This window comes from Schistocerca serialis, chromosome 8, assembly GCF_023864345.2.
Source record: "Schistocerca serialis cubense isolate TAMUIC-IGC-003099 chromosome 8, iqSchSeri2.2, whole genome shotgun sequence".
In the NCBI taxonomy this organism is placed as follows: Eukaryota; Metazoa; Arthropoda; class Insecta; order Orthoptera; family Acrididae; genus Schistocerca; species Schistocerca serialis.
Genome location: NC_064645.1, coordinates 445,895,936 through 445,907,810, shown reverse-complemented (window position 1 = coordinate 445,907,810; position 11,875 = coordinate 445,895,936).

Sequence of the window (11,875 nt, the reverse complement as noted above, 5' to 3'; positions counted from 1 at the left end):
ACTTAAATTTAGAGATTTCATTGTCTATGTCGCTCGATTTCTCATGAGCTTTTACAAGTACTAAGTCTCCGATTGCCAACTTAGCAAAACGCGCTTCAGCGTCATGACGACGTATGCGAGCATCGGCTTTAAGCTTCATTACTTCTCGCAAACGATCTTTTTTCACACCAATACTAATGTCAATCCGTGGAGGGAATTTGATTATCTCTTCCACTAAACTTTTACTTCTGTCATCCAAAAAGATTTCCTCTGGAGAAAATCCCGTCGATTCATGTCTCAAGGTGTTCATAATTCTCTCAAATACTGCTACATATTTGCCCCATGCCCTATGGTTGTGATGGTAAAAGGTACGGCAAAGTCGGCCTAGCTCGCGCATACACCTCTCAGCGGGATTCCCAGGCGGACAATAAGCTGAAACATGGATCACCTCGACCCCATTACTTTCCATGCCTTCATTCCACAACTTAGAAGTAAATTGTGCCCCATTGTCTGATAGAATCGCCTTGGGCTTGCCAATATGAACAAAATAATCGTTCACAAGCTTGCTATAGACCGCTCTGGCTGTAGCTTTCCTAATCGGGTATAGTTTGATGAACTTGGAAAAAGCTTCTAGCACTACTAAAATGTAGGCAAAGTTTCCTGATGACTTGGGCAAAGGTCCGTCCAAGTCCACGCACAGTAACTCAAAGGTGTCGTTAGGCCTTATACTTTGCATAGGACCACGACTCGTACAGTTGGTAACCTTCACCTTCTGACATAAATCGCAAGTTTTCACTATGTCAGTAACTCGTTTTAACACGTTGTTAAAATGCACTACTTCACTCAGCTTTTCCGTACAATTCTTTGGTCCACAGTGACCATACGCCAAATCGTAGTAGTCTATTATTTCCGTGACGTATTTGGTGGGCCAGCATACCCGCCAAATATTACTATCTTCGCCCTTACGTATGTACAAGATATGATCGTATATCTTGTAATACTTCCTCAATTTCTCTCCTTCTGGATTCCTTTCGTCATATCGGGTTTTCACCATATTTAAACAATCATCCTCATTCTGATGACGACGTAGATTCTTACAGATGTTCATTATTAATTTACGTCCCTCAACTTCTTTAAAATAGTACAATTTGACCACTCCATCTGCCTCATCTTTCAATAGACCTTGATTAGACTCGGGCAACCGCGACAGCGCATCCGCTACGCAATTGTCGGTCCCTTTTACGTAGCAGATGTCATAGTTAAATTGCTGTAAATACAGCGACCACCTAGTCAGTCTTTCGTGAAGTAGTTTACAATCCTTCAGATAAGTGAGCGCCTTATGGTCCGTATGAATAATCACCTTACGGTCCCATAGGTAACCCTTGAACTTCTTGAATCCCCACACGATAGCGACACTCTTTCTCAGAAATCGTGTAGTTTCGTCACTTTTTGATAAAGTTCGACTCGCGAACGCTATCGTCCGGTGTTCCTTATCCTCTCCTTTACCAACTTCTTGGAACAGTTCTACCCCCACCCCGTAATTCGACGAATCCGTTCCCACATGGAAGGGTAGCGATAAATCAGGATGAAATAGTATGTTAGATCTTAACAACTCGTCTTTTAATCTCTCGAAAGCGGTCTGACACCCGTCAGTCCACACAAACGGAACATTTTTGCGTAAGAGGTTATTCAAATTTTCATCATTAAACACTTGTCCTTTTACGAGTTTACGGTAAAATCCTGTGAGCCCTAGAAAACTTTTTAACTGTTTCTAGACTTGGGTGGAGGACAATTCCTTATTGCCTCTAGTTTCTCTGGGTCTTTCGTAATACCAGCAGTGGTAATTACATGCCCTAAAAATTTCAGTTCCTGCTTCACAAATTCGCATTTCTTTAGCTTTAGAGTCATTCGGCCACGGCGCAATGCTCTAAAAACTTCATCTAACAGGTCACAATGGTCATGTCAAGTGGCAAACAATAGGTCGTCAACACATACAGTTAATCTTGAACTCAAAGCCGGTCCTAGCACTTTATCTAGGGCCCTGATGAATACGGACACAGATATATTAAGTCCAAACGGCAGTACTCTATACTGATAACACCTGCCCGCAAACAAGAAGGCGGTCTATGGCCTAGATTCTTCTTCGAGTTCTATTTTCCAGTAACTAGCCGTCAGATCGAGGCTAGTCATGAACTTAACGTCATGAAAACGTTGCAAAATCTCCTCCATACTCTCTGGTCTGTATGTTTCACGTTGAACGACCCTATTCAACGTGCGTGCGTCAATCACAATACGCACACTACCATCCCGTTTTGCTACAATGACCAAACCGTTATTGTATGGACTTGTACTTCTTTCAATCACTCCCCATTCGATCATCTTATCTACCTCCCGTTGCACTGCTTCCTTTTTGGACAGCGGTATAGCATACGGTCTCACGAAGAATGGTTCGTGCGGAATTACATGCAACTTGCATTTATATCCTTCCACAAGACCCGGTTTGTCTGAAAACACACTCATATTCCTCATTATCACTTCATACAGGCCTCGTCTTTGTTCGTGTGTTACGTTTGACACACCGTCTACAATACTTTCCAATTCAGTTTCTACACTATTGTCAATGCCGAGATTCCTCACATTACAGTAGTTCAAATTCATACCTACATCAATACCATTCGGCCAGTTAACAATGTGTATAGGCTGGTATTGCCTATGCACACCGTCTCCTGCCTCGTCAAAGCTAACTACTATTGTTTTATGTTGTGACGTACATGTCAAAGTTTTGCTTTCGCAATTAATCACTGCACGGTACTTTAATAGCCAACCTAACCCGATAATTACTTACGTAGTTAAGTCTGGCACGACGACAAACTCTTGCTCAAATCATGCCCCACATATCTCGAAGTTGACAAAAATCTGTTTTGTGACCGGTTTACTTGCCTTCCCAGTAGCACCGATAATTTTTTCACTCCTGTTACTGGCATAACTGCGATGCCAGGTCTGTCTTTCAGTAACTCAAATATTTTCCCAGATACAGCACTCAATTCTGCACCGGTGTCAATCAACATTTTTAGTTGTAGTTCGTGCATATTAACAGACACTACTATCTGTCTACACTTGTCCTCGACTGTTTCTTCATTTTCCCATAATAAATCCTCGTCTATATCCATGTCATTCCAGAAACAACCATCCGGCTTTGATCCTAAATTCGGCTTATCTGGCGGCTTTTTCAGCCTCTGTTCACATACAATTTTAATTCCAACACGTTTGTCCTGAGGCTTAGTCTGTAGCTTCGCCTCCAATACCGAAACCTTTTCCTGCAACTTGTCAACTAGTGAGTGTTGCTTTGCTATCACTTCACTAGTTGTCACCTTCGTTGATTCCTCTTTGGCCAGATTGATCACATCTGCCAATCTACCTGTAGGAATGTGCCCAGTAGTCTCTGCAATTACTTCCGCTAGATCTGCACAACCCACACTGCTACCGTCTGACCGCATAACGTCAGCTCTAACCTCATACACGCTGTAATCTACGTGCTTTTCTACCAATCGTGTCCGGCTATCTGTAAAATTTTCGTAATCTTTCTCCTTAATACTGTCGCAATGTTTAAACTGGATGTTCGCGTCGGAGGGGTCGGCTACTTCTACCACTACAACTTTCGGTAAAGTCTGCCGGTTAGGGCCAGAACTTTCCGTTACTACTTCAACATTCAACTCCTGCGGGACGAAACACGACGCATCTTGCTCGTGCTCCCCATTAACATCAACTATTTCTAGTAAAGTCTGCCGGTTAGGGCCAGAACCTTCTATCACTTCACAACTACTATCTTCCTGTGGGACGAGACGCGGCAAATCCTGCCCGCGCTCCCTATAAACACTTCTCCCGTACAGGCCCCTATAATCTCTTAGTTCGTCGTATAAGCGACCGAACTGCCTTAACCAGACCTCATCCCTCTCTGCATCCCCTCGCTCAATGATGGACGTTTTATCCGACATCTGATCTTCTCTCAACACTTGCGAATTATTCTTAAACTCAATCTCCAGTTCCGCAGTGGGTATTACAGCTGCCACTTTATAATCGATTTCCGGAACACTACTTAAATTGTTCTCACTGACAGTGAATGTTTTTTCTACTGCCGTGTATACAGCTGATCTACTACTTGTGGGTGCACTCATTTCTCCCAACACTGGCACACTCTCCCGCCGTTGATTATTCCATACGGAATTTTCATAACGACGACACCTGGGTTTTCTCCTGTTATTGGGCCGCCAAAATTTCTCCACGCCCGGTGGGCCCCTCTCCGGCGCGGCTAATGGTTTCCCTGTCTCGTCCCAGCAGATACGCTCCCTGGATGCTTCTGAGGCGGCTGATCACACCCTCTGGCGTTATTACTATTCTGTGAAGTCCGTATCACGCTAGTATGATACTGGTTTCCGTCATTCCTGTTATTATTTGCATTGTACCGATTGTCATTACGGCACGAACCATTATTGTTATTGCTGCCAAGATTGCGGTATGCATTATTCCCATAGTTATCATTGTTGTGGTTGCTGTGGTACCCGTTGTTGTTACCACGGCCTCTACCAGTATCGCGATTATTGAGCCAATTGTCCTCGCCCTCAACTCTTTCCAGGAAATCATTGATTGTCCTGTAATTGCTTCCTACGTAGCGTTTTGTATCATCTGGAAGCTTCTTGTAGAGTTCCCAGACTATTACGGATTCCGTGCGGCGATCACGCAAATATTCCAACTTGCGGATCCAGCCCTCACAAAATTCCTTCATCGAGCCGCGCGAATTCGCATCGAAAGGTCTCGACACGACAAATTCGCGCCAGCCACTTTGCTGTTTTTGCTCTGACCAGTATTCAGCCAGAAACAAATTTTTAAATTCGTCAAAAGTCAGGTTCGTAATGCTGAGGTTTAAGCCCCAACGCTTGGCATCACCAGCCAACACATCAATAACCGCATTAATTTTTCTCTCATTAGTCCATGATCTGGGTAAAACTCTTTCACAATTTTTAATGAAATCCGTCGCGTGTATACCGCCTTTTTTCAAGGGGTCGAACCGCTCCTCTTTCGTCAACAATTCCGAACTATGTGCACAGATTGGCACATAGCTCTGTTTTTCGTCAAGTTTCCTTTCTAATTCCGACACCCTCATAATCACTTGGCAAGTGGTTGTCGCAAGCGTTTCCACTTCCCTCTTTTTCTCTTCGCAGGTATTAGCCTGCTTCGTCACTTTGGTATCTACTTCGGATACTAAAGCCTTTAAAGTTTGCACCTTCTGTTGATCCTCTTTTCTCACTAATTGAATTTGTTCCGTCACCTTATTCTCGATGATCGGAGCAACTGCGTCTCCTACACTTTTCTCGATTCTGCTAATTTCGGAATCAAAACGAGTATTTATGCTCGCAATTTCCGCCTGAACGCCTATCATTTCCTGTTTAAGATTACCGATTTCGGTATTAATCACGACAATATCGTCTTTGATTTTATCAACTTTTGTGTTAACAACTTCAACATTGTTGTTAACAACATTAATAGCTTTGTTCTGATTGTCTAGCATTCGTTCAATTTTTTCAGACTGAGCTACTTGCTTGGCAGCCTGAGCTTCTTGCTTGGCAGCCTGAGCTTCTTGCTTGGCAGCCTGAGCTTCTTGCTTGGCAGCCTGATCTTCTTGCTTGGCAGACAGATCTTTAATTTCTGCCGATTGACTTTTGATTTCGTTAATCAAAACATTCAATAAATCAGTTAAATTCCCGGAAACTACCGGTTTTACTTCCGCAGCGGCTTCCTCTTTAATTGTCCCCCCGTATTCGTCATCAAGGGATTCTGATTTGATTTTCACTTCCGATTCCGAAACAATTTCTAAAGTTTGGAATTCCATTTCTGCTTTTTGTTGCGTTTCGGCGGTCGCGTCTTTCATGCTAGCCACCTGCCCCTGAACAATGGGTACCGCGGTGCGCTTTTCTCATTGTTCGACCGGTAGTTCCATATCCAAGTCTACCAAATTTTGGCAATTGTTGCCTTCACCCATTTTAATATTTTTCAATATAAATGACAAATCTCAAATCTAATTAGGATTCCTCACACTAATATTCTCGCTGACGTATCGACCATTTCGTAACCACTACTTTGTTACGAGATTTGCACTATGCAAAATTCGTGTCCAGAACAACCTCAAATCTGAAGATTGTCTTGTCACCAGGTCACCACGTGTAACCTTCCCCTCACTTATCGACCTTAATGACAGTGAAAAATTAAACCGCGTGTACCTAATGGAAATTTGGGAAAAAGCAATCGTCACCGAAGTTAATCTGTCGGTAAAGAGGGAGGAAAGGGTTACATCTAAATGAAAGGAGAAATGCAAATGAAACTGGTGGAAATTAATTTTGAAAAGGGGTAAAGTTAATGAAGAAAGTAAATGTGCGGCCGTTACGTTAACAATTAACTAGCGGTAATTAGATATTTGAGATTTGGGGGAAATTACGGTTGCCAGTCCTAAGGACAATTACTATAGTAACTGAAAAAGAAAGGTAATTACACATATAATTAGCACTAGAAGCGTGGCAACTGAAGGTTGACACGTGTAGTGTGAAAACTGAAAGTTTGTCAGAAGTAATAACTTTCGCTGCACTCTGACTTAATTTAGCAAAAGAATTAATAAAACCGGAAAACTGAAAGTTAATTTAGTGACTGAAATTAATGAGAAGCTTTCTTTCTTAAGCACAACGAAATTCAGTAAAATACGGTTAGCCTTGGACTACCTCAACAATCATTTCAAAAGCTACTTGAATCTACGCAATTTAGAAATAAGAGATTTAGCTTTGAACTTGAATTAAATGATTCTGAACAATTAACAATAGTAAAATTCAGTACGTACCAAGCTGAGCTGCAGTCACAGGTAAGCTAAAATACGGTAACAAAACTCGCACTCTTAAGTTGTGCTTGCGTAATCTAAATATTGTGGCCAGCTATGAATACTTAAACTGAACTTTGAAATTAAAGCAGTGAAATGGAATGATTGAACTTTAACGCTGGCGTCTGAATTTCAACGACACTCGGGTTCATTTCGGAAAAGGAAGGGACCCTGCTTGGTAATGCAATTGGGACAATGAGCTACAAAAGTTCATGCTAAGTAGCTGTAATTTTGTGATGCAACAATTTTAATAGTTTGAAAAGCTGAGGTCTGCCATACAGTTCTAAAACTTTACGTGCTTCCAGTCTTCCTTGTTGGTTGATTGAAGGTTTGAAGCCGTCGATCGAGGAGGTGGCGACAGTCACTCATTGTCGGCCGTCGCTGTTGCAGAAGCTGGATGTTGGCGCGCCTTCTTCTCGTCACGGTCACCAGACGAAACGGGCTCTTGATGTGCGCCAGCTAATGCTTCCGTCCGCGACACCATGTCAGAAACTATCATCGCAAATCGAGCGCAATTAAATGTTGCCAAACCCCGAAAGCGCGGCAACTCGCGGGAGCTTCACACAACACACCTGCTCCTCTCGCTACTCCAGCCAGACTCCCACTGCTCTGCCCGCGCTCCACGCGGCAGAGTTAACACTACCAAAGATCCTAAACACTTTCGTTCTCCACACGACCTATCGATGTATTCGTTCGATAGTATAGTTTTCCCTAGGCCCGACCCAGCGTATAAATACAAATAATATTCACAAAGCAAACCAATTATACATCGACATAAATGCAAATATATACGAATAGTAAAACAATTACAATATACAAAGACACAGAAATGTTATATATTCAGGTAACAACATAAGGAAAAAATTATGGTACAATAGATGGAAATAGGAGGATATGCATTTCCGGCGTTACAAGCACTATAGATCTTCACAGCAATGATGTACATTTCATATCCGTTTCAAAAAATTCTCAATAAAGTTCACACGACTTATGTCCAACAATAAAGGATGCTTTAACACAAGTCCGTAAAATAAACCAAAACCATCTTGGTGAAGCTACAGAAGACCTAACTCCCACCCTAATGACTTCAAAATAAAGGGAAATGAGAGGTCTTAAGAGTTTCAGACTTTGCTTACCAGCTAGACGAGGTTACTTTTTACAGATGGCTTAAGAATGTGACGAAATAAAAGATTTTGTGAAGAGGGATGGGAGAGAAGAGTGGAAGGGGGGGGGGGGGGGGGGGGGGTTAGCGGGGTCACGGTTTCTTTCAGTCTGATGTCATTTTATTAATGATTTCAGCAATCGTAATGAAGCGTGTACGGAGAAGGTTCAAATACCGAACAGTTAAGGAAATAATTTTGAGTCTTTTCACATGTGTTTGAACTCTTATACAATAGTGGGCTAAGTTACGTACCCACTGATTCACTATAGGTGATTTCAGAAAGCTCGCAGCTGATTCGGTTTCCCAACTTTGTCCAGTTTTATCCTGAACTTCCAGTGTTCGATAAATCAGAAACATCCTTATCTTACATTTGATTATGTACCTGTTAGTGTAGAAGCCTCGGACGAATTTACCGTAACATAACACAAACATAGCGATAACTCCGAGTTGCCACCGACAGTTACAGCGCATCAGAACTGACAGTAATCCGTTTACACGGTTCCCTGCCCGTAATCCAGCAGTCCCTTGGGGTGATTACATTGAGGGGCTCTCCACCCAGATGGGGCTCGACCTGTATATCTCAGTTATCGTAGCCGTTCACGCCTATTTCCACCCAATAGTAGAACGAAAGCTCACGATTCGCCTTGAGAGTGTTCACTGCACATGCAGTAAAATTTGATATATAAGACGTAATTTATTTGGAGTAAGGTAATTAATTGTCAAATTATATCTTCGCAAGCAAAAGACAGGCGTCACAAATTTTGTACTTCCTCTTTCAGCAGACGCTGAATAGGAACAAGAGCATTACGATTTTATTCGATTTTTTTATATAACTCCGCTTATCAAGTGTACAAAATGTTTTCCCCTCCTTTGCCTCGACATGTTTTTATACCCCTGTAGGCTTTCGTCACTAGTTCTCATTTCTGTTATTAATGTGTAGCACGTATACATGACATTTATCTGGTGAGCATTACTTGGTGTGAAAAGTAGGCATTGAAAAATTTTTTGATAGATAAAAATATTTTGCTTTTGCAATACATGGCAAGCCATGTTGTTAATAAATGTAATTTATGAAAGAAGTAACCCAAATGTCTCCATCAGATATGTTGTTACATTAGCTGTACATTGCTGCCGGATTTCATAAAACATGAGGAACAATCCAAGCACATATAAGAAATTATTGTGGTAACTACCCACACACGCAAACTTCGAATACGCATGCGACTGTTATGCTGAAGATAAAACGCAACTAAACAGATTACTTTTGACGTGAGAGTAGATAAAAAGTGCATTTCCCACTCCGATATAATTTATAGGTGAGTTGCAAAGTCCCGATGAGAAAAATTCTTATTTTGAAACCCAAGGCGCTTCTTGCACAGTTCTTTTCAACCGTTCATTTGATGCAGAAGACGTGCGTAGTTTTCTCCAGTTATTGTTTCATTCTTCCCAAAGTAATTTGTAATTTCTTCCACTTGCTAAAGACTGAAGCTTATCTTGAACTTTTGACTTTTTTTCAGAGTTTCCCAATGAAATATGGGTTTGACAAGAACACTACCCCTCTCTTCCTCTCCCCATCCCTCCCTTCCTCTCTATCTCCCTCTCTCCCTCACTTCCTCACTCCCTCTTTCCCTCTTTCCCCCTCTCTCCCCCTCTCTCTCTCCCTCTCTCTCTCTAGACGCAATGACAGAAAATGATAACAATTGTCACCGATTTCAGCTATGCCACGTGAAAAGATCTTAGCAGAACGAAGAAAGATTTTGTTTTTTGATAATTGTCACCCCAAACATGTTTATCATAACACTCACTCTCACTCACTTGTATCACTTAGTATGAACGGAGCAGCAAGCCAACCATGTAACATTATAATGTTCTGGTTTTTGTCTGAACTAGGAATCTGATTATGGCTAATGCTGAAATGCATAAAATGGATTAATAAATCAATACTCGATTCCATTTTCCTCTTTATTACAATTTCTTCAACTGCGACCAGTTCAGCAAACTGAAAACTACGTAAATTATTCGCCATGGCCACCTCTCTCTTGGGCGCCTTTATGGCAGATCTTTGTTATATTTCGGTTTCCATAGTCAGTCCTGTCTGGTAAGGATTCCACACGCGACAGCAATACAACGAATGAGAACTGAAAATTTGTTCCGTCTCCTAATTTTTTATAAAGAAAACAAATTTTTGATTCGTTTTGCCCATAACACTTTCCATGTAATCGTTACATTTTAAGTTGTTACTAACTGTAACACATAAGTATTTATTCGAAGCGACAACCTTTTAAATTTGTATAAATATCGTATGATCGCTATTTAACGGAGTTTCTTTAGTACTCATGTGGAGGACTTCCCACTCTTTTACGTTTAGGGTCAACCGTTAATTTTCAAAACTTTGTAGATATTCTGAACAAATATTTTTCATTTCATTTTAATCGCTTGACTAGACCGTAATCGATAGCATCATCGGCGAAATATCGGAAACGGCTGCTCAGGGAGTCTCCTAACTATATATCAAGAACAGCAGGAAGCGTGAAACACTTTCCGGAATATATCACTTCGGTTTTGGTACTACTTACCCTCAATCACTACCAGCTGGTACAAAGCTAATCCAGTCGTACAACTGCTTATCTGCAACAGTGTCGAAAGCCTTTTGGAAATCTGGAATTATGGACTCAACATATGATTCCATGTCGATACCACTCATTCCTATGTGTGAATAAAGAGCTAGTTGTGCTTCATAAGAATGACATTTTCTTAATCCGTTCTGGTAATGCGTCAATAGTTTCCTTTCATTTTACGTATTTTATGCTATCGGAACGCAGTATACCTTCCAAAATCCTATTACTTATCGATGTCATCTGTGTGGATCTGTAATTCAGCAGATTACTTTTACTTCCATTTTAGTGCGACCTGTGAAACATCTCCGTCTTTAGGTGTGGACCTTTCGTCGAGCGAGCAGTTGTTTACAGGCTAGCTACAGAAGGTGGAGATGTTTCAACAGGATACTCCGAGAGGAACCTGCTTGGTATTCCGTGTGAGATGGAAGACTTCCCTCTATTAAGCGACTTAAGCTGCTTCACTATACCGTGGGTATAATGACAGCTGTTCTTGAAACGAAATCTGATAATTTTACTGCAGTTTCCTGCGTGAAGGAATTTCGGAAAACCGTGTTTAGTAACTCCACTTTAGAGGAATTGTCGCTGGTAAAATTACCAGTACTATCACGTAGTGAAGACATTGACTGACTGTGTCTTGCTACTGGTATATTTATGGCAGGAATGCACACCGTTTCTGTTGTATGTCGTAGTTACGATAATGTGGATTTCCATCCCACTCTACAGGAGCATCTCACACTGTTGGTATTTTCACTTGAAAGTAACTGAAAAAATAATGACTCGTACTGCTTCCCTGCCTGCAGGCTGAAAAACAGCTACACGATTGCAGCTCGGTAACTGAAATACTTTTAATGAGGTGGCAACTGCCTGGATACGTTGAAGAAAATTAGATACGTAGTAGATAGTGCTTGAATTAGATTTACAATGATCAAATTGCTGTTGCTGTTTATGCAGTAATATATCCTGGTTGGCCCCTTCCTGTTCCCTCTGGGCCCACAAACGGATTAATCGCAAGTATTGTCGGTCTAATTCATTTTACAGTTTGTTCTAGAGTGGATGTTTGAAAACATAACCTTCAATTAAAGTTCCTTAATAGGAAAGGAATCCATTCGTCATGCGGTAGTAGACGTAGACGTTAAAGGAGATACAGTGTTTTATGTGTAAAGTGCTTCAGCTGTTCTAAAAGACCTCCAGCTTCTA